The sequence below is a fragment of the Triticum urartu genome, chromosome 3, assembly GCF_003073215.2.
Source record: "Triticum urartu cultivar G1812 chromosome 3, Tu2.1, whole genome shotgun sequence".
Lineage (NCBI taxonomy): Eukaryota > Viridiplantae > Streptophyta > Magnoliopsida > Poales > Poaceae > Triticum > Triticum urartu.
The window spans coordinates 567,967,057-567,973,435 of NC_053024.1; positions in this window are offsets into that span (position 1 = coordinate 567,967,057).

Here is a 6,379-nt window from a genome sequence, read left to right on the forward strand (position 1 = left end):
GTAGGAGGCATAGGATGAAGATGGTCTCTCTCAAGCAACCCTAACCAAATAACAAAGAGTCTCTTGTGTCCCCAACACACCCAATACAATGGTAAATTGTATAGGTGCACTAGTTCGGCGAAGAGATGGTGATACAAGTGGTATGAGTGGTAGATAATATTTGTAATCTGAAAATATAAAAACAGCAAGGTAACTAATGATAAAAGTGAGCGTAAACGGTATTGCAATGCGTGAACAAGGCCTAGGGTTCAACTTTCACTAGTGCAAGTCTCTCAACAATAATAACATAATTGGATCACATAACTATCCCTCAACATGCAACAAAGAGTCACTCCAAAGTCACTAATAGCGGAGAACAAACGAAGAGATTATGGTAGGGTACGAAACCACCTCAAATTTATTCTTTCCAATCAATCCGTTGGGCTATTCCTATAAGTGTCACAAACAGCCCTAGAGTTTGTACTAGAATAACACCTTAAGACACACATCAACCAAAACCCTAATGTCACCTAGATACTCCAATGTCACCTCAAGTATCCGTGGGTATGATTATACGATATGCGTCACACAATCTCAGATTCATCTATTCAACCAACACAAAGGACCTCAAAGATTGCCCCAAAGTTCTACCGGAGAATCACGACGAAAACGTGTGCCAACCCCTATGCATAGGTTCATGGGTGGAACCCGCAAGTTGATCACCAAAACATACATCAAGTGAATCACGTGATATCCCATTGTCACCATAGATATCCACGGCAAGACATACATCAAGTGTTCTCAAATCTTTAAAGACTCAATCCGATAAGATAACTTCAAAGGGGAAACTCAATTCATTACAAGAGAGTATAGGGGGGGGAAGAAACATCATAGGATCCAAATATAATAGCAAAGCTTGCGATACATCAAGATTGTATCATCTCAAGAACACGAGAGAGAGAGAGATCAAACACATAGCTACTGGTACATACCCTCAGCCCCGAGGGAGAACTACTCCCTCCTCGTCATGGAGAGCACCGGGATGATGAAGATGGACACCGTAGAGGGATTGCCCCCTCCGGCGAGGTGCCGGAACAGGGTCCCGATTGACTTTTGGTGGCTATGGAGGCTTCTGGCGGCGGAACTCCCGATCTACGTTGCTCCCGGATGTTTTTAGGGTATATGGAGATATATAGGCGGAAGAAGCACGTCGGTGGAGCTCCGAGGGGCCCACGAGGCAGGGGGGCGCGCCCTCCACCCTCGTGACCTCCCCGGAAACTTCTTGGAGTAGGGTCCAAGTCTCCTGGATCACGTTCGGTGAGAAGATCACGTTCCCGAAGGTTTCATTCCGTTTGGACTCCGTTTGATATTCTGTTTCCTCGAAATACTGAAATAGGCAAAAAACAAAAATTCTGGGCTGGGCCTCCGGTTAATAGGTTAGTCCCAAAAATAATATAAAAGTGGAAAATAAAGCCCAATATAGTCCAAAACAGTAGATAAAGTAGCATGGAGCAATCAAAAATTATAGATACGTTGGAGACGTATCAGGCATCCCCAAGCTTAATTCCTGCTCGTCCTCGAGTAGGTAAATGATAAAAAGAGAATTTTTGATGCGGAGTGATACTTTGGCATAATTTCAATGTAAATCTTCTTAATCATGGTATGAATATTCAGATCCGAAAGGTTCAAGACAAAAGTTCATATTGACATAAAAATGATAATACTTCAAGCATACTAATCAAACAATTATGTCATCTCAAAATAACATGGCCAAAGGAAGTTCATCCCTACAAAATCATATAGTTAGGCTATGCTTCATTTTCGTCACACAAAGATGTTCCCAACTTCTATACCCCCGATGACAAGCCAAGCAATTGTTTCATACTCAAATAATCTCAAACTTTTTCAACCTTCACGCAATACATGAGCGCGAGCCATGGACATAGCACTATGGGTGGTATAGAATATGATGATGGGGATTGTGTGGAGAAGACAAAAAAGGAGAAAGTCTCACATCAACGAGGCTAATCAATGAGCTATGGAGATGCCCATCAATTGATGTTAATGCAAGGAGTAGGGATTGCCATGCAACGGATGCACTAGAGCTAAGAATGCTCAACAAAAGAAACTAGTGGGTGTGCATCCAACTTGCTTGCTCATGAAGACCTAGGGCATTTTGAGGAAGCCCATCGTTGGAATATACAAGCCAAGTTCTATAATGAAAAATTCCCACTAGTATGAACAAGACAACTTATGAGACTCACTATATGAAAATCATGGTGCTACTTTGAAGCACAATATATGAGACTCACTACATGAAGAACAAGGTGCTACTTTGAAGCACAAGTGTGGAAAAAGAGATAGTAGCATTGCCCTTTTTATTTTCTCTCTTTTTTTGGGCCTTTCTTTTTTTTTTTTGCCTTTCTCTCTTTTTTGATTGGGCAATGCTCTAATAATGATGATCATCACACTTCTATTGATTACAACATAATGATTACAACTCGATACTAGAACAAGATATGACTCTATATGAATGCCTCCGGCGGTGTACCGGGATGGTGCAATGAATCAAGAGTGACATGTATGAAAAATAATGCATGGTGGCTTTGCCACAAATACGATGTCAACTACAAGATCATGCAATGGCAATATGACAAAAGTAAAGCATGTCATGATGATGATGATGGAAGTTGCATGGCAATATATCTCGGAATGGCTATGGAAATGCCATGATAGGTAGGTATGGTGGCTGTTTTGAGGAAGATATAGGGAGGTTTATGTGTGAAAGAGCGTATCATATCACGGGGTTTGGATGCACCGGCGAAGTTTGCACCAACTCTCAATGTGAGAAAGGGCAATGCACGGTACCGAAGAGGCTAGCAAATGGCGGAAAGGTAAAAGTGCGTATAATCCATGGACTCAACATTAGTCAAAAGAACTCATATACTTATTGCAAAAATTTAGAGTCATCAAAAATCAAGTACTACGCGCATGCTCCTAGGGGGATAGATTGGTAGGAAAAGACCATCGCTCGTCCCCGACCCCCACTCATAAGGATGCACAAGCCAGGTACACTTCATGCTTCAAATTTGTTACACAACTTTAACCATACGTGCATGCTACGGGACTTGCTAACTTCAACACAAGTATTTCTCAAATTCACAACTAATCAACGAGCACGACTATGATATTATCACCTCCATATCTCAAAACAATTATCAAGCATCAAACTTATCTTAGTATTCAACCCACTAAAAAGAAAGTTTCACATATCTTGAATACCAAGTATATTAACATTAAGCAAATTACCATGCTATTAACGACTCTCAAAATAATCTAAGTGAAGCATGAGAGATCAAGTTTCCTTAAAACAATCCACCACCGTGCTCTAAAAGATCTAAGTGAAGCACTAGAGCAAAAATTATCACGCTCAAAAAGATATAAGTGAAGCACATAGAGTAAACTATCAAGCTCAAAAGATATAAGTGAAGAACATAGAGTATTCTAAAAAATTTCAATTCATACATGGCTCTCTCAAAAGGTGTGTACAGCAAGGATGATTGTGGTAGACTAACAAGCAAAGACACAAATAATACAAGACGCTCCAAGCAAAACACATATCATGTGGTGAATAAAAATATAGCTCCAAGTAAATTACCGATGGAAGTGGACGAAAGAGGGGATGCCTTCCGGGGCATCCCCAAGCTTTGACTTTTGGTGTCCTTGATTATCTTGGGGGTGCCATGGGCATCCCCAAGCTTAGGCTCTTGCCACTCCTTGTTCCATAATCCATCAAAAGAATTACCCAAAACTTGAAAACTTCACAACACAAAACTCGTAAGCTCCGTTAGCGAAAGAAAACAAACACTTCAAGGTACTGTAATGAACTCATTCTTTATTTATATTGGTGTTAAACCTACTGTATTCCAACTTCTCTATGGTTTATAAACTATTTTACTAGCCATAGAGTCATCAAAATAAGCAAACAACACACGAAACAGAATCTGTCAAAAACAGAACAGTCTGTAGTAATCTGTCAAACAACTTGAACCCAAAAAATTCTACCAAAATTAGACGACCTGGGCAATTTGTTTATTGATCAGCAGCAATTGGAATCACTATTTTATCACGTTCTGGTGATTTTTGACAATTCGGGCACTGAGCGCAAAGATTCTGGAAATTACAGCAAGATCAAATAACTATCTTCCAAGAAGATCTAATAGGTTTAACTTGGCACAAACACTAATTAAAAGATAAAACCACATCTAAACAGATCTAGATGGATTATTTATTACTAAACAGGAACAAAGTCAAGGAAAAAATAAAATTGGGTTGCCTCCCAACAAGCGCTATCGTTTAACGCCCCTAGCTAGGCATGATGATTTCAATGATGCTCACATAAAAGATAAGAATTGTAACATAAAGAGAGCATCATGAAGAATATGAATAGCACATTTAAGTCTAACCCACTTCCTATGCATAGGTATTTTGTGAGAAAACAACTTGTGGGGACAAGAATCAACTTGCATAGGAAGGTAAAACAAGCATAACTTCAAAATTTTAAGCACATAGAGAGGAAACTAGATATTATTGAAATTCCTACAAGCATATGTTCCTCCCTCATAATAATTTTCAGTAGCATCATGAATGAATTCAACAATATAACCAGCACCTAAAGCATTCTTTTCATGATCTACAAGCATAGAAAATTTATTACTCTCCACATAGGCAAAATTCTTCTCATTAATAATAGTGGGAGCAAACTCAACAAAATAATTATCATGTGTGGCATAATCCAATTGAAAACTAAAATCATGATGACAAGTTTCATGGATATCATTATTCTTTATAGCATACAAGTCATCACAATAATCATCATAGATAGCAACTTTGTTCTCATAATCAATTGGAACCTCTTTTGAAATAGTGGATTCATCACAAAGTAAAGTCATGACCTCTCCAAATCCACTTTCATCAATATAATCATTATAAATAGGAGGCATGCTTTCATCATAATAAATTTGCTCATCAAAACTTGGGGGACAAAAAATATCATCTTCATCAAACATAGCTTCCCCAAGCTTGTGGCTTTGCATATCATTAGCATCATGGATATTCAAAGAATTAATACTAACAACATTGAAATCATGCTCATCATTCAAATATTTAGTGCCAAACATTTTATAGATTTCTTCTTATAGCACTTGAGCACAATTATCCTTTCCATCATACTCACGAAAGATAAAAAGATGAAGCGTATGACAAACTCAATTCCATTTTTTTATTTTTCTTTTTTTTATAAACTAAACTAGTGATAAAACAAGAAACTAAAAGACTCGATTGCAAGATCTAAAGATATACCTTCAAGCACACACCTCCCCGGCAACGGCGCCAGGAAAGAGCTTGATGTCTACTACACAACCTTCTTCTTGTAAACTTTGTTGGGCCTCCAAGTGCAGAGATTTGTAGGACAGTAGCAATTTTCCCTCAAGTGGATGACCTAAGGTTTATCAATCTGTAGGAGGCGTAGGATGAAGATGGTCTCTCTCAAGCAACCCTGCAACCAAATAACAAAGAGTCTCTTGTGTCCCCAACACACCCAATACAATGGTAAATTGTATAGGTGCACTAGTTCGGCGAAGAGATGGTGATACAAGTGGTATATGGATGGTAGATAAAGGTATTTGTAATCTGAAAATATAAAAACAGCAAGGTAACTAATGATAAAAGTGAGCGTAAACGGTATTGCAATGCGTTGAAACAAGGCCTAGGGTTCATACTTTCACTAGTGCAAGTCCTCTCAACAATAATAACATAATTGGATCACATAACTATCCCTCAACATGCAACAAAGAGTCACTCCAAAGTCACTAATATCGGAGAACAAACGAAGAGATTATGGTAGGGTATGAAACAACCTCAAAGTTATTCTTTCCAACCAACCCATTGGGCTATTCCTATAAGTGTCACAAACAAGGTAACCGAATGTTGTTCGGAGTTCTGGATAAGATCACAGACATGACGAGGAACTCCGGAATGGTCCGGAGATAAAGTTTGATATGTGGGATAATAGTGTTTGGTCTCCGGAAGGGTTCCGGAATTCACCGGAAGGGGTTTCGGATGTTTCCCGAAATGTTTGGGTACGAGAACACTTTATTTGGGCCAAAGGGGAAAGCCCATAATGGTTTTGGAAAGCGCAAAAGGAAGTTTTGCGGAGTCCAGGGACCAGACGCCAGGGTCCAGACGCCGGGAACCCTGGCGTCTGGCCCTGGAGTCTGAGAAGGACTCTTGCCTTTCGGGTGAAACCGACTTTGTGGAGGCTCTTACTCCAAGTTTCAACCCCAAGGCTCAACATATAAATAGAGGGGTAGGGCTAGCACCCAAGACACATCAAGAAACA